Source organism: Cupressus sempervirens, chromosome 7 (assembly GCF_028749045.1).
Source record: "Cupressus sempervirens isolate cs-2001-9-10 chromosome 7, ASM2874904v1, whole genome shotgun sequence".
NCBI lineage: Eukaryota > Viridiplantae > Streptophyta > Pinopsida > Cupressales > Cupressaceae > Cupressus > Cupressus sempervirens.
This window is the reverse complement of record NC_143124.1, coordinates 227,327,356-227,348,846: the sequence shown is the minus strand read 5'-3', so window position 1 is coordinate 227,348,846 and position 21,491 is coordinate 227,327,356. Positions and strand designations below refer to the sequence as shown.

At 35.2% G+C, this 21,491-nt stretch overlaps 1 non-coding gene across 1 annotated transcript; it reads left to right on the top strand.

The window, feature by feature from the left end:
* Window positions 1-340: 340 nt before the first annotated feature.
* Window positions 341-413, top strand: TRNAF-GAA (transfer RNA phenylalanine (anticodon GAA)). Its single transcript has one exon. It is a non-coding gene; the product is annotated as a tRNA-Phe (tRNA).
* Window positions 414-21,491: the final 21,078 nt, after the last annotated feature.

The window sequence follows — 21,491 nt, the reverse complement described above, 5'->3', positions numbered from 1 at the left end:
TTATTGTATAAAAATAAATAAAAAATCAAATGAATACTTGTACCAAGTAGGCTACAGCAAGAAATTTAACCCATTCCATTGGAATGTAGGTATTCTAGTTCATATTAAAAAGCAAAAAAAGAAAATGACAAAAAAAAATTGGAACATCAATTTGAAAGAAATGGTAAGAGTAGGAGTTCATTTTGGTCATATAATACACAATATATATTGTGTATTATTTATTGTATAAATAATGTTTTTACTTGTATCATTGCTTCTACTCGTTCAAATGTTGTCTTTTACCCTTTTTGCTAGTTGACAGGAGTTTGGTTACTGTGCTAGTATGATGCATAGGGGAACAACCAGGATAGCTCAGTTGGTAGAGCAAAGGACTGAAAATCCTTGTATCACCAGTTCAAATCTGGTTTATGGCATATACACTTTGTATAAGTATGAAAAAGGATAAGTAGACCTTATTTTATATTTATTTCAATATTTCAATATAAAAACTAAATAATATTGATTATTTATGAATAGTCATCAGTAAATCTATGTTATTGAATTAATAGGGAATTCGTCCAAGTTATTTCAAAGGGGATAAAAACTACTTGAAATAACTGGAACTAGAGAGCAATTTTCTCTATTTCATTCATATTAATATCTTCTCATAAAGATAGAAATAAATAGAAACTATTATATAGTTTATAGTTTCCAATTCCTCTAGAAGATTCTATATATAAATGATTTTGATTAATATAAAGATTTAGAAAAAATAGCTTCCACCTTAGCACTATATAAAAATAGGACTAGATCAAGGTAAGGACCAATACCTATAATTGGTAGAAAGAGGTAGATCAAAATAAAAAGTTCGCGTGGTCCCGAATCTTTAAAATAAGGATTGGGGACATTAAAAACCTTATATCCATAAAAAATTTGACGTAACATAGATAACAAATAAATGGGAGTTAATATCATTCCAATTGTCGCTATTGCAGTAATAATGATCCTAAAGGTCGAAGAATAATTATGATTAGTAATTATGCCCAAAAATATCATAAATTCTGCTACAAAACCAATCATTCCTGGCAATGCAAGAGAAGCCATTGAAAAGCTACTGAACATAGTAAAGATTTTAGGAATTGATATAGTGATTCCTCCCATTTCATCAAGAAAAAGAGTACCTATCCTATCATAATCAAAATTTAAAGATATGACAAAAAAAGTAATAGTCATTTAAATCTAGTTTCTAAATTACTATTTTTTTTTACCAAATGGTTTAGTTTTAGGTCGTCAAAAAAGGGGGCCATAGAAAGTGGTACTATTTTTTTAGAAAAGAACATAACATAGTGTGAAGTGTGGCCCCCCTATATTTCAATTTTTTTTTTGAAATTCTTTAATTGCTCTTGTCAAAAGTTGCCTAACACCATGTAGTTTAGCCCAAATTTTTTGGGTAATTTAATAATTTGTATTTTTTTAATGAATTTCATAACTAGACACATCCCAAAATGTGAAATATCTGTGTGCTCCCCCTAGAAATGATTGAAAACTAATCTAAAATCATAACTTCTTTTTCTCAATGTGTGTAGAATGGAGTCTAGTTTATGAAAAATTAAGTTTTTGTGAAATTCAATGAATGAGCTAAAATCTACACCCCTATTAGTACATTTTGGTTTTTGAGAGAAAATGTAAAAAACATTCAAAAGAAATTATAGTTGAAAGGCTAGAAATAGGATGAATTCAAAATAGATTATATGGTTATATAGCTAGCACTGAGATCTACAATATAATGTAACTTCTTAGGCTAGTTTAGAGACTCCAAACTTTTGGGTTGGATCCCTAAGGAAAATACAAGCCTTAGACTTGGTCTAATCCAAAGATTTAAATAGCGTGCATGTGCTATTTAAATCATTTTTAAATTTAGGCTTGCATAGTGCACACACACTACAATGCATACACACTATAGTGTGCACACACACTTTGTAAGCCTAAATTTTAATAGAGAGGGTAGAGAGTGAGAGTGAGTAGAGGATGAGGAGAGAGTATGAGATAGAAGTGGGTGGGATAGGGACACAAGGAGGGAGGAAGAGAGAGAGAGAGAGAGAGAGAGAGAGAGAGAGAGAGAGAGAGAGAGAGAGAGAGAGAATAGGGGATGGGAGAGGGTGGGATAGTGGGAAAGAGAGATGTGTGTGAGAAATATATATAAAAGAGAGGAGTGGGAGAGAGATTCAGCTAGAGACATATGGAAATATGGAGATAATGATTAAGACACACACACACACACACACATATATAGAGAGAGAGAGAGATTGATTTATAGAGAATAGAGGATGGGGCTTCAAAGAATACATGGGATATGATGCATAGAAAGAGAGAGGGGGGGCAGGTGAGGGAGGAAGACATATATATAGAGAAAGAGAGAGAGAGAGAGAAATAGTGTTAGTTTGTGGTGACTAATCAGGGAAGTATTATACATACTTCATAATTCTTTGGCCCCTTTTTTATTGGGATTTTGGGTTGACATGTAGTAATTTATTGCTTCTTATAGTGGTATTGAGTTCTAAGGGATTATAGATTATAATTATGTTGTAATCATTGGATTGTAATAATATTAGACTTATTGTTTAGTAGATGTAGCCTAGGGTTTGGGTGAACCATGTTAAATCTTGGTGTCTTGTGTTCTCTTCTATAAAATTTATTGTTTCCTATTATTGTTTATACTTTCATTTAATTTTTGTATCTATCCATGGTTAATCCTAAGAGGTGGTATTAGAGCGAGGTTGTTTTTTAGTAATCCTCTACTGGAAAGTCTCAAAGTTGAGTGGTGGCAGATGAGGGTAAAAGGAAGGTTGACAAGTTTAATGGCTAGTTCTTTAATGGCTAGAATTGTCAATTATGGAAGATGCAAATAGAAGACTATCTTTATCATAAGGATTTATTGATTCTGTTGGAAAGAAAATCCAAGAAATAGGGAACTATGATAGATGAGGACTGAGAGATTTTAGATAGAAAGGAAAGTTAAGCCTAGCACCATCAGTCACTTTTAAGATTACAAAAGAGAAGATGACGAAAGAGTTGATGGAAACCCTAGCAAAATTGTATTAAAAGTCCTCCACTTCAAATAAGCTAAGTTTTTATTTAATATGAAAATGGTAGAAGGTGGATCTATTGTAGATGATTTAAATGAGTTTAATATTTTTACTAGTCAATCATCTTCTATGGGTATTAATTTTGATGAAGAAATTAGGACTCTCTTGATTTTGTGTTCTTTGCCTGAAAGATGGAATGGCTTGGTAATGGCTATGAGTAATTCTATTTTTGGGTCTAATACTCTAAAATTTGATGAAGTGATTATTTTTATTCTAAGTGAGGAAACTTTTAGGAAAATCTCAAGTGGATCTACATCAAGAAGAGCTTTGATTACACAAAGAAGAGGTAGGATGATTGAGCGAGGAAACAATTCTAGACATCATAGGAAATCAAGAGGAAAATCAAAGGGGAAGAGGTATTAATCAAGAGGACCAAATGACTACTAGTACTATGTGAAAGCACGACATAAGAACAAAGATTGTTTGACTTAGAAGAAAAATGAAGGAGAAAAGGAAGATAAAGACAAGGCGACAAATGTGGTAAGTAACAAATTTGAGAGGATGCTTTGCTTCTATCTTTAGAAAGTGTTGATGATTCATTTGTTTTAGATTCTAGGACTTCATTTCATGCTACACCTCATAAAGAATAATTTATTGATCATGTCCAATGGGATTTTGGGCTTGTTTATCCTGGGGATAATGAACTCTGTTAGATTGTTGGAAAGGAAAAATTTAAGATTAAGTTGTAGAATGGGAATCATTGGCTACTACATGAGATAAGACATATTCCAAGGTTGAGTAGGAATCTAATTTTAGTAGGGAAACTTGAGGATGAGGGTTATGTAGTTACTTTTAATGATAAAAAATGGAAGGTTTCAAAAGGTTCCCTTCTAGTAGAAAAAAGTTTTAAAGTAGGGCTTATATCTTTGTATAGGTCATATTCTTCCTTCTACTTTGATTGTTTTAGAGAAAAATGAATGTTTAGGAATAGTTGCTTTAGTCAAATAGGGAGAAGATGTTACAGTAATAAGATATTGGCTTTTTAATTAAATTATTTTGATTTAATTATTAAGTCACTTATCATGTCTAGTTTACTCAAGCTAAACTTTAGGCATATAATAATTAATTCTTTTCTTAATTATTATCATGTAAACTAGGTTTTACCTTGTTAGGGTTTTGATCTCCTTTTATAAGTATTGAACTCTTTGTAATTTATTCATTCACTTTTGATAATAGAAATCTCTTTTTTTGTTCATCAAGAATGTCTCATCTATGGATTTGGGAATTTCAAACTACATATCTTTTGCTTCTATCTTTCTATGATAGGTGTTTGCATGTAGGTGATTCTCGAGAGTTGTGGAGTTTATCTTTCATCAACTTCAACATGGTATCAAAGTTAGATTTTAATGTCCCTATTCTTCTTTTTGAGAAGTCTATCTTGGCTTTAAGATATGTGCTTTCTATTCAGAGGGTTTCATTTTTAGAGTTATTTTGTATTGAATCTGGGAGTTCATGACTATTTTTTGGTAAACTTTGAGGCCAAACAGACATCAATGTTGAGTTTAGAGCACCCAAAAACCCCTATTTTCATATCAAATTTTTCCAATTTGGACATAGTTGGAATTTGAGGCTAAAAAATAATCCTCTCGAATTGGGCATGTTTCCTGATACGGTTATTTTTTGATTTTATGCAACATTTCCCAATGAATCATTTTTCAAATTTTGGCATGCAAATCAAGAGTTTTTGTTTCATGTTTCTCAAGGTAAAATTTTTATGAATTCTGTACACAAATCAAGATTTTTGTCACAATTCTAGAGGCAGTGATTTGTGATTTTTGGCATGAAAATAAAGATTTTTTTGCTACAAAATTTGAGATTTTTGGGCATGCAAATCAAGACAGTTTTGGTACAAAATTACTACGCTTCTTGAGGCAATTTTTGGTACTATTGGACTTGCTTTTTGAGTCATTTTAGCATGGCTTCCAAGGCAATAAATTTTTATTTTATTGTTTTTCTAGCTCCTTTTTACCTACATGTGGATTTTTGGCCATAATTTGCTCATTCAAACTCTATTTTTGATCTGAAAGTAGTGCCAGAACACTGATTCTGAGCCCATCATGACGGTGTAGTTTATTTAGATTTTTGATAATGCTTGTGGCCTATTTTTTTCTATCAAATTTACAACTTCTTTTTTACAATCTAAGAGACATATTTTTGAGATTTCTATTTTCTAGATTTTACTCCAGGCACATCCCATTCATTTTTTCCCTTTTTACATTCTAATGGATATCTTGGTTGTTTCATGTTTTGGGATCAATTTTTTTGTTTTAGATATTTTTCTTGGGTTATACTAACTATTGTATTATCCTTATGTCTTGTTTGATCTTTGTTGACATCCTTTTGTAGCATTTTTGCAAACACATTGAGATAAAGTGCCACTTTATGCATTTTGGGATCTTGTACATCTTTGTGTTTTGTTTTACTTACACTATATTATAAAGTTCCTTGGGGGATTTCATGTTGGCCATATTCACCATCTTGCTTTGTCAAGTGAGTGTTCCTTCCATGACATTAGCCTCATGATGTGTTGATGATGTTCCTTTATAGGTGTCTATACTTCTTTTACACACTCGATGTTTCTAGTTCTTCTTTCTATAGGATATATTACATCTAGTTTTAGTGTTCATGTCTTACCTCTTAGCATTATGGTGGGGTTATGTTGGTTCTATTGTTTTCTTGATTCTATGGAGTGAGCTATGCATTTAGTATTTGATCCTATGTTCTAGGTGATTGTAGTGGCTAGATACCTATGCATCTCAATGAGATGGATCTTTTACCATATAGAAATTCTTTCATTCCTATTCTTGGAGACCATGAAGATACCTTCCATCTTTGATTTATCATCTCTTAATACTTATTCTTCTCTACTTGGTCATGTTCTATATAGTGAAGGTTCTTTAGATCAATAGTTTAGTAATGTTTGCAACTTCATGCTTCAATGGTGTTCTTCATGATCATCCTTTGTTCCTATGTTCTGGAAAATTCTTTCCATCTCTTTTAGGAGTAGGATTTTTCCCATGTGGTTTTCTCTATTTCTCCCTTTACAAAGATTTGGTTGTGCTGGGGTAGCTAATTAGACTTTGTTGTCAGGACCCAAATTTTCTTTCAATAGTAGTTTCTAGGTTTTAGCTACACCCTAAGTTTGTCTTAAGGGGGGTGTTTGAGTAATAAGATATTTTCTTATTAATTAAATCACTTATTATCTCTAGCTTACTTAAGCTAAACTTTAGGCTTATAATGATTAATTCTTTTATTAATTATTATCATGCAACCTAGGTTTTACCCTATTAGAGTTTTGATCTCCTTTTATAAGGATTGATCTCTTTGTAATTTATTCAATCACTTTTGATAATAGAATTGTCTTGTTTTGATCATCAAGAATGTCTCATATGTGGATCTAGGAATTTTAGCCTCCATAGCTTTTTCTTGTCTCTTTCTATGATAGGTGTTTGCATGCAACTAATTCTTGGGAGCTATGGGTTTGATATTTCATCAACTTCAATAGAATAAATAGTTGTTGTAGATTTTGATACAACACTATGATGCAATAGACTTTGACACATGAGTGAGAAAGGTATGAAAGTATTTCATTCAAAGTAAGTTTTACCAAGTCTAAAATGTGTTAATATGGACTTCTATGAAAGTTGTGTGTATGGAAAACAAAAGAGAGTGAGTTTTGTGAATAGTGGGAAGGAAAAGAAAAGTGACAAATTAGAGCTTGTGCATACAGATGTATGGGGACCAACTTAGGTATCTTCACTTGGTAGATCTCATTATTATGTTACATTTGTTGATGATGAAACTAAAAAAGTATCAATTTATTTCTTTAGATAGAAATATGATGTATTTCAAACTTTTAAGAAATGGAAATGCTTGGTTGAAAATGAGAATAGTAAGAAATTAAAATATCTCATATTTGATAATATTGGTGAGTATTATAGTCAGGAATTTGAAGATTATTGCTCCACTAATGATATTGGTAGACAAAAAATTAGTTAAAGAACTCTGTATGAAAATGGAGTGGTTGAATGGAGTGTGCAAGGAGCATGAGGTTGCATGCAAGGTTGGCCTTAAACATTTGGGTGGAGGCTATAAATACTATTTTATATTTGATTAATAGAGGTCCCTCTACTCCTTTGGGCTATGGTATTCTAGAGGAAGCATGGACTAGTAAGAAAGTGAGTTGTTCTTTTCTCAAAACCTTCAGTTGTGAAGTATTTTCTCATATAGGTTCTAAAAATAGAACTAAGCTAGAAGCTAAGTCAAAAAATGTGTATTCATTGGATACGACATTGTTGAATTTGGTTTTTGGCTTTGTGATTTTGAGAATTGTAAAATTATAAAAAGTAGGGATGTCATATTTAATGAGAAAGTGTTATAAAAAGATCTATTGCAGCAACATGAGAAGAAAGAAGATAATGATGTAGTGCTAGATGATCCTCCAAAAGATGATGTTCCAACAATTCCTCATGATTTGTAACAACTGCAACAAAAAATACCACATACCCCAGTGAATGTTAGATGGTCAACAAAGCTTAGTAGACCTTTAGAAATATTTGTCCTTCTTTGTACTCTATTTTATTAATAGATGCTAGTGAATCTAAATGTTATGATGAAGCTATGCAAGTAGATACTAATATTTAGTGGAAGTTTGCAATGGTAGATGAAACGGACTCTTTGCTAAAAAATAACACCTGGGATTTATGCAGGTTGCCTATAGATAAATGAGCTTTATAAAATAAATGGGTTTACATGTTGAAAGAAGAGATGGAGGTAAGAAAAGATTTAAAGGCAGGTTAGTTGTAAAGATTTTTCACGGAAAAAGGGAATTGATTTTGATGAGATATTCTCTCCTATTGTTAAAATGATTTCTATTCATACTATTTTAAGTATTGTGGCTACTAAAGATTTGCATTTGGAGCAAGTTAATGTTAAAATAGCCTTCCTTCATTGTGATTTGGTTGAAGATATATATATGGCACAAAAACATTGATTTGAGGTCAAAGGTAAGGTAAACTTAGTGTGCAAATTGAAGAAAATATAATATGGCTTGGAGTAAGCACCTCAGGAATGGCATTTGAAATTTGACAGTTTTATGGATGAGAATAGATAGAGTAGGTGTCATTCAGATCGTTATGTTTACTTTAAGTGGTTGGATGATGACAACTACATTATTTTATGTTTATATGTTGATGGTATACTTGTAGATGGTCTAGCATGAATCACATTAAGGGGTGAAAAGAACAATTAGCATGTTCATTTTCTATGAAGGATTTAGAGGCAGAAATAAAAATCCTTGGTATGATGATTTGTAGAGATAGGAAGAATAGGAAATTGCTATTATCTTAGGTTAATTATATTGTGAAGGTGTTGCAATAGTTCTCTATAGAGAATTCTATAGCTATTAGCACAACTTTTCCTAGTCATTTGAAGTTGACTAAGGAGATGTGTCCCAAGACATAAGAAGAGGAGAATAAGATGTCTACGGTACCTTATACTTCAGTTTTAGGAAGCTTGATGTATGAAATGGTATGTACAAGGCCATATATTGCACATGCAGTGGGAGTCATTAGTAGGTATATGAGTTATCCAAGAATTGAGCATTGGAATGTAGTAAAATGGATTCTTAGATATTTTATTGGAACATACAGTAAGTGTTTATATTTTGGGGGCTCTACTATTGATTTATAGGGATATGTTGACTCCAATTCGGTAAGGGATATTGATACTAGGAAGAGTACTATAGGTTATGTATTTACTATTGGTGGGGTAGTTGTGAGCTAGGTTTCTTGGTTGCAAAAGGTTTATGATTTATCCACTACAGAGGCAAAGTATGTTGTTCATATAGATGAAGACAAGGAGATTATATGGTTCTAGTTATTCCTGGAAGAATTGAGACACCCTCAGAGGGATAATTATTTGTTTATAGATAGTCAAAGTGACATTCATCTTGTGGAATTTTTGGCTCTGCATTCAAAGACAAAACACATACAGTTGTAATATCATTTCATTTGATCAATTTTGGATGATGGACAATTAAAGCTAGACAAGACACATATAGATGATAATCTAGCAGATATGTTTACAAAGGTAGTGACAAGGGAGAAGTTGAACTCCTCTTCAGCTTTAGTTGGTCTTCTAAACTGAACAAAATAAAATAAAAATAGAGTCTAGGGTGGTTTGATCTAGTAGAAACCCCATGTGCTAGTGGTATTGGTACACGATCAATCTTCAACTAGGAGATTATTGTCTAGTATGGAGCTTGACCAATCCCCAATTGGGAGATTTTTAGTTTGTGGTGACTGATTAGGGAAGTACTGTAAATACTTCATAATTCTTTAGGCACTATTTTATCAGGATTTTGGGCTGACATGTAATAATTGATTATAAACATAAACCCAAAAAATACTTATATAAAAGAGCTTAGGGTTAGGGATTTTAACAATATGTGATGCAAAAATCTCTGCTTGTGATGGTATTGAGCTATAAGGGATTATGGATTCTAATCATCGTAATAATATTGGACTTCCTTTTTAGTGAATGTAGCCCAGGGTTTGGGTGAACCACATTAAATCTTGGTGTTTTTTGTTCTATTCTGTAAAATTTATTATTTCCTAATATCATTTATATTTTCATGTAATTGTTAGTTCTATCTATGGTTAATCCTAACAAATAGGAGAGAGAGAGAGAGATTTACAGGGAGTAGGGGATGGGGGTTCAAAAAGTACATTGGATGGAATGGGAGAGGGAGGAGAGAGAGAGTAGGAGATGAGAGAACAAGAGACGGGGATAGGAGAGAGAGAGGGAGAGGTAGATAGGGAGTAGAGGATGGGAGTTCAAAGAGTACATGGGATATCATGCATAGAAAGAGAGAGAGGGACATAAAATAGGGGAGAGAGGGGGTGGAGGAATGGAGTGAGAGGGATGGAGAGAGAGGGATGAAGAGGAAGGGAGGGAGAGAGGCAGAGAGAGAGAGAGAGAGAGAGAGAGAGAGAGAGAGAGAGAGAGAGATGGTGGTTCGAAGAGTACATTGGAAAGGATACATAGAAAGTGAGAGAGGGACATAGAGAAGGGAGAGAGAGAGAGAGAGAGAGAGAGAGAGGGGGGGGGGGGGATGGGAGAGACAAAGAGAAGATATTGATAGGGAGTACCAGATGCGGGTTCAAAGAGTACATCTTATATGATGCATAGAAAGAGAGAGAGGGACATAAATTAGGGGATGGATGAGCATGGGAGAGAGAAAGAGAGTGAGAGAGATAGAGAGAGAGGGTGGGGAGAGAGAGGGATAAGGGAATTAGAGAGAGAGGGAGTGAGATTTATACATAAGGGATGGGGATTCAAAGAGTACATTGGATGGGATTCATAGAAAGAAAGAAAGAGCGGGAGAGAGAGAGTAGGAGATGAGAGAGAGAGGGAGAGATTGATAGGGAGTGAGTATGGGGGTTTTAAAGAGTACATGGGATATGATGCATAGAAAGAGAGGGAGGGACATAAAGTATGGGTGAGAGAGAGAGAGAGAGAGAGAGAGAGAGAAGGGAATGTGAGAGAGAGGGAAATATTTATATGGAGTAGGGGATGGGGGTTCAAAGAGTACATTGGATGGCATGCATAGAAAGTTAAAAAAGGATACACACACACATAGAGGGAGGGAGGGAGGGAGATATAGGGAGGTGGAGAGAGAGAGAGAAAGAAGGGAATAAGATAGAGAGAGGGAGAGATGGATTGGGAGTAGGGGATGGGGGTTCAAAGAATACATTAAGTGAGATCCATATAAAGAGAGAGAGGGACTCAAAGTAGGGGATGGGAGAGGGGGAGAGAGAGAGTAGGGGAAGGGGGAAAGAGTACAAGGTAAGATGTAGAGAGAGAGAGAGAATGGAATATGAGAGAGAGAGGGATATATTGATAGGGAGTACAAGATGGGGTTCAAAGAGTACATTGGATGGTATACATAGAAAGAGAGAAAGGGACATAGAGTAGGGGATGGGAGAGGAAGAGAGAGAGAGAGGAGGAGAGAAGGAGAGAGATAGAGAGGGAGGGAGATGGAAGGAAGGAGGAAGAGAGAAAGGGAGGGAGGGAGATGGAGAGAAAGTGAGAAGGGGATAGGATAGAGAGAGAGGGAGAGATTGAGAGAGAGTAGGGGATGTAGGTTAAAAGAGTATGTTGGATGGGAGCCATAGAGAGAGAGAGAGAGAGAGAGAGAGAGAGAGAGAGAGAGAGAGAGAGAGAGAGAGAGAGAGTCCTCACAACAAAAGTGTGCTTAAGTCTAGTCCTTCAAGGAAACTCAATACCTTCCAAGGGTCTCTAAGAGTCCTTTCTCCCACACTCCAACTATTTGAAACTCCTAAAATAATTTCCACATTATTCTTCACAAATTCCACAAAGTGACTCTAAATGCCTACTTTGGATCTTAGGGATTAAACTTGGAAATGATCACAAAACAACTTGCTAACTCTAACCAAGACTTGGAACACTTCAAGGGACATACAAGGATCATATTTCCACCATAGTTTGGACACTTAACACTTCTAAACACCAATTTCACTAAGAGGCCTAGTTTCCCCTAGTAGTACTTTTATGGGTTTTAGGGTAGAAAATTGGAAATTCATTGAAGAAATTGGTAAACCAATTATAGATTCAATCAACCTTTTGTGCCTTTTACCTATTCCCAAAATTTCAACTTCCTAACCCACTCTAGTTCCCCTAAACTCACACATGCTTCTTAGGCCTAACTAGCCAAAAGGGGCTTGGAACACTTGGAAAATAACAAGAATGGGATCCTAGGTTTAGTAACTAATGTGGAAGGTCTTCCTCTAACTTATTGCAACATGAAACAACCTTCTACTAAGTTCTATACTTACATCCCTTTGTTTATGCTACAAACCCTGACAAATTTGATTGAATATATGTGAATATTCAAGCTAGGGAGCACTCATAGAACCTTTAGATATCTTGAGGAAAATATAAACTTAAGGGATCTATAAGTACATGTCTTAACCTTTTAAAATCTAGGAGGCCATTGAATTCCAACCATGGAGTTACAAGTTAGGACCCGAAAGCCATGGAAACCCTCAATTTCAAGGTTTGGTAACCCAACTTTAGTAAAATAGAGATATCTTTCACCAAACTAAACAAAAATGAATGAAACCAAGTAAAATGGAATTAGGATTCACAAGTCTATCAAGTTATGCCATCTGATCCAATCAATCAATTTATACAAATCTATACACACAATAAATGCTCAAGAAAACTATTTATTTCTCCTTAAATCTAATTTGTCCATAAATTAATTCACAAATCTAATTATTTCTAGAGTGGGGATGCATAACTACATCATCCCCAATGGTTACAACAAAATTTTGAAAGGTTGGAACCATTGGGTGAAAATTTGCTCTTTTTGACAAAAAATTGCAAATCAACAACGTTTACAATGTTTCTCTTAAGACAAGATTACTTGTTCATTTTCCTTGCTTCAAACTTTATTAAGGTAGAATGAACATAAAAACATATTAGAGACTCCTTATATTTACTCAAAATATGCAATTTTAGGATCTTTTTGGACTAAGTGAACTTTGGTTTATAAGCACAGTTGAAGTTCCTTGACCATACATAAGATCATTGCTTATTACATTCAAAATGAAATAAAAAACATCTTTTTGTTTATCATTACATATCTTTCACAAGGTCATCCTATGCCTTGATCCACATTGTGCCCTTGGTGCCCTACACCGTACTCCTTTGGCCAAAATACAATCAAGTCCCTTGATTGGGAATGTCTACAAATTTTACTCTAGTCTTCTGAATATCTTTCATAGACATCCAAGTTTCTTCCTCCAGTGGTTTATCTTGTCATTTGATCAAATAATCATAATAGGAATGCGTTCTAGTCTTCCTACTGATCCTCTTTTCTAAGATGCATTCAATGCATGGAGGGCTTTGTCTTGGTAGGTCCTGAAGAATATTCTTAGAACTTGGATCATTAATGTTAGTATAAGACTTATATGCATCAATATCAAATACATTAAAGATTGGTGAGAGCCCTATATTAGGAGGCAAGTCAATCTTGCATGCATTAGGACCATATTGTTTGAGGATTTGAAATGGTCCTATTATTTTCCTGTGTAGTTTTCTATACTTCACTTTAGGAAGTCTTTCCTTCTTAAGGTGGACCATAACCTTGTCCCCAAACCTAAAGTGTATTTCTCTCCTCTTTAGGTCTACTACCTACTTGTATTTTTGAGAACTCTATTTTAGTCTCTCTCTAACTTGTTGATGAATTTATTTCATCACCTCAAAAAAATCATTTGCTAATACACTCCTCTGATCAATGCTCTCCATGTATCTAAGTTCAAAACCACCCCTTAGATGAGAACCATAGGTGATTTGGAATGGAATGAGGCCTACACTTCTATTTATAGAATCATTAGAGGAAAACTCAGCGTGAGACAAGATAGTATCCCACACAACACCATACTCCTTGTTTGGGAAACTAAGAAGATTACCTAGAGATTTATTTATGACTTTAGTTTTCCCATCAGACTGTAGGTGACAGGAAGATGACATAGCAAGGTTGGTTCCCAATCTTTTCCATATAGTATGCTAGAAATTTTCTACAAATTTATGATCACTATTTGAGATAATGGTTAGAAGTAGGCCATAAAATTTTGCTACTTCCTTGAAGAACAAACCTGCAATGTTGGAAGCATCATGTATTTTCTTGCAAGGCAGAAAATATGTCATTTTGGAGAATCTATCTAACACAACATATATATTGTCATATCCTAATTTGGTCATAGGAAGACCCAATACAAAGTCCATGCTGACTGAATCACAAGGCTTTGTAGGTATTGGCAATGGTGTACAAAACACTTGGTTTGAACATGTTTCTTTAGCCCTCTCACATATCAGGAAAGTCTCTAGAAATTTTCTGATGTCAATCTACATTCTAGGTTAGAAGTAGAATCTCCTTACTAATTCCAAGGTCTTATCAAGGCCAAAATAACCAAATAGGCTCCCATAATATTTCTCTTTGATTATGTTTTCCCTCGTTGAGCATTGAGGTATGCAAAATTGACTACCTTTAAACAAAAGTCCAAGTTGCTCCTACTTAGGGCATCAACAACTTTGTTAGCCACCCCTTTCTTATGTTTGGTTGAAATAGTTTAAGATTGTAGGTACTCAATCCATTTGATTTAGCTATGTTATAATTTCTCCTATCTATTCAAAAAAATCAATGGTTGATTGTCAGTGAAAACAATAAATTCCATAGGTAGCAAATAGTGCCTCCATTTCCTAAGGGATTGAACCATTGTATACATCTCTAGATTAAAGGTGGAGTATTTATGTTTTTCTTTATTTAGTTTTTCACTAAAAAAGGCCACAGGCCTACCCTCCTGGCTTAACACATGACCAATTTCCCTCTTGCTAGCATCACATTCTATAGTGAAGATCTTGTTAAAATTGGGGAAAGCTAGTAGTAGTTATTGTGCTACCCTTGTTTTGATATATTCAAATGACTGATTTGCATCTCTAGTCCATTCAAACTAACATTTTCTTTCTTCCTTAAGAGTATTGATCATAGGTACACTTATCCCACTAAAATTCTTAACAAATTTTCTATTGAAACTAGCAAGGCCATGAAATTTTTTTACCTCATTAGATGGTCTTGGAGTAGGCCAATTCAATATGGCTTCTACTTTTGAGGGATCCATCTTTAGGTTATCCTTGGAGATGACAAACCCAAGAAATAAAAGTTCCTCCTACAAGAACACACACTTTTCCGAATTGATCTTTAACTGCTCCTCATGTAACCTCTTCAATACCATATAAAGATGCATTATATGTTCTTCTTTATCTTTACTGAAAATTAAGATATCATCCAATTAAAAAACAATAAATATATTTATGAAAGGTTTGAGGATTTTTTTGGTTTAAATCATGTATGGCCCATTTTGCCTAGAAATGGGGACCCCTACTTTATTTTTTAGCTTTTTGGATCTCTACCTAGTCTGGGGTCTGAGTCCTTTTTAGGGTTTTATCTAGTATTTTTTGTCAAATATGAGTCCCAGTTTTAAAAACTAAATTCTAAAAATCATTTTTGGAGAGATAAGTCATGTTTACAAATAAAAAAGGCACACCAGTGCACCTAAACAGGTGTGCTAGTTCACCAAATCACTTTAAAAAAGGGCATCACCCTTTGATGATGCACAACAACACACTAGTATAACTATGCAACACCAAGGGGTGCATTGGGTCCTAGGTATATATAACCCAGGGACCTTCACCCCTCTCCCCACTTTTGTTTTTATTTACTTTGAGCTTCATTCTAGCACAACATTGCACCTTTTGAGGTGCAGCTCCCCACCTCTCCTTCCCATCTACACTCAAATTAAACAACTTAAAAACATCAAAAAAAGGGTGTGCAGTTGTGCACCTACCTAGGTGTGTAGGTGTGTGCCTCATTTTTTGGCAAATAAACCTTAAAATATTAAAACATAAAAAAGCTTAACTAAAAAAGCACCTACTAAAGGTGCACATCAGCACACCTTCTTAAGTGCACTATAGTACACCTTTAGTAGAATACTCTAGAGATCCTTTGCACTAAAATGAATACAATGGTGCACATCAGCACACCCCATGATGTGTGCTATTGCACACCCCATATATCAAAGTCTAATAAGGATAAAGGCACACCAGGAACTCCATCAAGGTGTGCTAGGTGTGCACTTCTTTTGCATTCTAGGGGTAAAATTAGGTTTTGAGTATGTGCAGGATCATGGTCAACCAAACTATGGCCTTAAGTGGCAATGAAAAACTAGCAAATCAAGGTTATGTCAACTTGATACATAATTTTAAAGTGGTTCTAGACTTTATATCAAAAATTTGCAAGAAAATAATCTATAGGAAATTGAATGTACTTTCTAAACTACTAGGCCTTATTTGAAGAAAACTTATTTGATTGGTCAAAATTTTGGATTTTAATATAGTAGTACAAAAATTTTAGGGCAAAAATAAAAAGTAGGTGTATGTCCAACCACCTTAATCAATATCAAATCATAATATTTTTTAATATAATTATAGATATAAAAAGTAGACTCATGCTCTGATGTGATGCATATTTTGTGTATTTTTATTCCAAATAAATAATTAAATATGAATTTTCTAATATAACTTTTCCAAAATAAAAAAATTCTTATATTTGACCATCTTAACTAATTTAAAACTATATGAAACTAAATTATTATTTTTCCTTATACTAGTCGAAGCATAGAATGTGACACAACTTTTGGATTTGAAAAATGTTATACCATTTGAAAGTTATAGTTGTTTTTCAATCACTATGTCAATCAACACTTTACAAACATCTTCATTAAAAAATAACTAATAAATATTTATTGAACTCAGAATTTGACAACAATGAGATCAATGGAATCTTTAGAGTGTTATAAAAAAACCATTTTCATTTCATTGAATTTTGATGAAAATAATATCGTCAAATGGCTACTCGAAGTCTGAATGTCAGTGAAACCTTTCCCAAACACATTTTATGAGTTGATCAAATAGGTTTGGTAAATACCAAGACTAATTAGGTACTTGATTTCATGTTGGGTACCCGATCCTAGATCGGATGCCCAATTTCATATCAAGTATCTGATTCTAGATTGGATACTAGATACGAAATCGTGTACCTGAAAAGTGGCAGCCTTGGAAATTTTATTCTTGGAAAGAAACCACTCAATTTTGTAGGGAAACCAAAATTTGGGTGGTGTGGGCATTATTATTATATATGATTATGATTATTATTATTAAATATAATATAGTAATAAAGATGATTATTATTATTAAATATAATATTGTCCCAAAATGCATCGAAAGGGGTCATACATTAACCTCTGACCCTTTTTGACGCATTCAAACCAACCAAATGGGTCTCTAGGTGTCCTAAGGCCCCTAGGGATATCTGTTGTCACAAAATGCATTAAAAGGGGTCATAAGTTAACCTTTGACCCCTTTTGATGCATTCAAACAACCCAGATCGGTCCCTAGGGGTCTTAGGGCCCCTAGGGACATATGTTGTCATGAAATGCATTGAAAGAGGTCATAAGTTAATCTCTGACCCCTTTCAATTCATTCAAACCAACCAAATCGATCCCTAGGGGTCATAGGGTACCTAAGGACATATGTTGTCATGAACTACATTGAAAAGGGTCATAGGTTAAACTATGATCTCTTTTTATGCATTTAATCCAACCAAATTGGTCCCTAGGGGTCCTAGGGCCCTTAGAAACATATAATGTTATGAAATGCATCGAAAGGGGTCATAGGTCTTTTGATGCATTCAAACCAACCAAATCGGTCCCTAGGGGTCCTAGGGCCCCTAGAGACATATGTTGTCATGATATGCATTGAAAGGGTTCATAGGTTAATCTTTGACCCATTTCAACGTATTCAAACCACCCATATCCGTCCTTAGGGGTCCTAGGGACCCTAAGGACATATGTTACCACAAAATGTATCGAAAGGGGTCATAGGTTAACCTATGATCCCTTTCGATGTATTCAAAGAAACCAAATCAGTCCCTAGGGGCCGTAGGGCCCCTAGGGAAATATGTTGTCATGAAATTCATCAAAATGGGTTATAGGTTAACCTATGACCTCTTTCAATGCATTTGAACTAATGAAATGGGACCCTATGGATCCTATGGCCCCTAGGGACATATGTTGTCATGAAATGCATCGAAAGGGGTCATACGTTAACATCTAACCCCTTTTGATGCATTCGACCTAACCAAATTTGCCTTTATGGGTCCTAAGGCCCTTAGGGACATATTTTGTCACAAAATGTGTTGAAAGGGGTCATAGGTTAACCTATGACCCCTTTCGATGCATCCAAACCAACCAAATGGGTCCCTAGGGGTCCTAGGGACCCTATGGAGATATGTTGTCATGAAATGCATCAAAAGGTGTCATAGGTTAATGGATTACCTCTTTTGATGCATTCAAACCAAAAAAATTAGTCTTGAGGGGTCCTAAGGCCCCTAAGTACATAAGTTGTCATGAGATGCATCGAAAGGGGTCATAGGTTAACCTCTGACCACATTTGATACATTTAAATCAACCAAGTCAGTCACTAGGGGTCCTAGGGCCCCTAAAGGTATATGTTGTAATTAAATTCATAAAAAAGGATCACAAGTTAACCTATGACCCCTTTCAATGCATTCAAACCAACCAAATAGGTCCCTAGGGGTCCTACGACTCCTTAGGACATTTGTCATCATGAAATACCCCTATGTCAAAATGGGTCATATGTTATCTTATGACCCCTTTCAACTCCTTTGAACCAATCAAATGGGTCCCTAGGGACATATGTCATCAATAAATGCATAGAAAGGGGTCATAGTTTAATCTATGACCCCTTTTAATGCATTTGAACAAACCAAATGTGTCCCTAGGGGTCCTAGGGCCCCTAGGGACATATGTTGTCATGAATTGCATCAAAAGGGGTCATAGGTTAACCTATGCCACCATTCAACACATTTGAACCAACCAAATGGATCCCTTGGTGTCCTAGGGCCCCTAGGGACATATGTTGTTACAAAATGCATTGAAAGGGGTCATAGGTTAATCTGTGGCCCCTTTCAACACATTGGAACCAACTAAATGGGTCCTTAGGGTTCCTAGGACCCCTAGGGACATATGTTGTCATGAAGTGTATCAAAAGGGGTTAGAGGTTAACCTCTGACCCTTTCAATTCATTCAAACCAACCAAATCAGTCACTAGGGGTTGTAGCGCCTCGACGGACATATGTTGTCATGAAATGCATCGAAAGGGGTCATAGTTTCCTTTCAATGTATTTTGAACCAACCAAATTGCATGGGTTAAGCTATGACCCATTTTGATGCATTCGAACCAACCAAACCAGTCCCTAGATGTCTTAGGGTCCCTAAGGACATATATTATCATGAAATGTATTGAAAGGGGTCATAAGTTTACCTCTAACCCCTTTCGACACATTTAAACCAACCAAATGGGTCCCAAGGGGTCCTAGGACCCCTAAGGACATATGTTGCTATGAAAATCATTGAAAGGGGTCATAGGTTAACCTCTAACCCCTTTCAACACATTTGAACAAGCCAAATCGGTCCATAGGGGTCTTAGGGCCCCTAGGGACATATGTTGTTACAAAAGGCATCAAAAGGGGTCATAGGTTAACCTTTGACCTCTTCTGTCACATTTGAACAACCCAAATTGGTCCCTAAGGGTCCTAGGTTCCCTAGGGACATATGTTGTCATGAAATGCATTGAAAGGAGTCAAAGGTTAACCTATGACCCCTTTTTGATGCATTCAAACCAACCAAATCAGTCTATATGGGTCCTAGGAACTCTAGGCACATATGTTGTCATGAAATGCATCAAAAGGGGTCATAAGTTAACCTCTAACACATTTCAAAGCATTCAAACTAAACAAATCAATCCCTAGGTGCCCTAGGGCCCCTAGGGACATATGTTGTCATGAAATGGATAGAAACGGGTCATAAGTTAACCTCTAAACCCTTTTGATGCATTTGAACCAACCAAATTGGTCCCTTGGGGTCAAAGAGTCCCTGGAAATATATGTTTTCATGAAATGCATTGAAAAGGATCATAGGTTAACCTATGATCCCTTTCAATGCATTCAAACCAACCAATTCAGCCCCTAGGGGTCCTAGAGCCCCTAGGAACATATGTTATCATAAAATGCATTAAAAGGAGTCATAGGTTAACCCTATGACCCCTTTCAATGCATTCATACCAACCAAATGGGTCTCTATGGGTCCTAGGGCCCCTGGGAACATATGTTGTCATGAAATGCATTGAAATGGGTCATAGGCCTTTGGATGCATTTAGGGACATATGTTTCTATGAAATGTGTCGAAAGGGGTCATAGATTAATCTATGACTCCTTTCGATGCATTCAAACCAACCAAATGGGTCCCTAGTGGTTCTAGGGTCCCTAGAGACATATATTGTCACAAAATATGTCAAAAGGGGTTAGAGGTTAACCTATGCCCCCTTTTGATGCATTTGAACCAACCAAATGGGTCCGTTTGGGTCCTAGGGCCCCTAGGGACATATGTTGTCATGAAATACCTCGACGTCAGAAGGGGTCATATGTTAACCTATGACCCCTTTTGATGCATTTGAACCAACCAAATGGATCCCTAGGGGTCCTAGGGCCCCTAGGGATATATATTGTAACAAAATGCTTTTATCAATGCATTCAAACCAACCAAATGGGTCCTTAGGGGTCCTAGTACCTCTAGGGACATATGTTGTCATGCAATGCATTTAAAGCAGTCATAGGTTAACCTATGACCCCTTTCAATGCGTTTGAACCAACCAAATCAGTCCCTAGGGGTCCTAGGGCTCCTAGGGTCATATGTTGTCATGAAACAAGTCGAAAGGGGTCATAGGTTATCCTATGACCCCTTTCGATGCATTCAAAGCTACCAAATGCATCCCTTGGTGTCTTAGGGTCCTGAGGAACATATGTTGTCACAAAAATGCATCAAACGTTGTCATAGGTTAACCTTTGACCCCTTTTGATGCATTTGAACCAGCCAAATCATGAAATGCATTGAAAGATGTCATAGATTAACCTATGACCCCTTTTGATACATTTGAACCAACCAAATATAATAGTATCATATTAAATATAATAATAATAATCATATATATAGTAATATATTATATTTATAGGTCATAATAATAATAATAATAAGTAATAATATTATTAATAATAACAATAATAATATATAAATTACTATATCATTTTTCATAATAATAGTAAAAATCCTAAAAATATAGTATAATAGTCATATATATTAATCATATATATGTTGGAATTACAAATGGGAAAAATATACTTATGAGGGGGGGTGGGGGGGGGAGGGGGAAGGGGAGAGCGTAGGGTGGGGTGAATTAGAAGTTCAAACCTTAGTACTTAAACCTTTTTAACAATTGATCAGATGCATGTAAAGTAGATGCATCAAACATATAATCATACACACACTTGACACCTAATATGATTACCTAGAAACCTTCCAATGAGAAGGTAAAACTTGGGTGGGGATGACACCCACAGATCTTCACTATTGCAACAATAAAATGTCACCTGTTAAGGTTACATAGTTTGACCATTTTTATGATTTTCCCTATGAAAAGTTTGCCCTATTAAAAGCTTACAAAGGATTGTTAGATCATACCTTGTTAAAGGATTTTGAACACCCCGTTAGAAGTGTGCTTGGTTAAAGGACTTTCAGAACATTCACTTGGAATGTTACCCTGTTAAAGATTTTACAATGACTGTTAAGTCAACCTTAGTCCAAA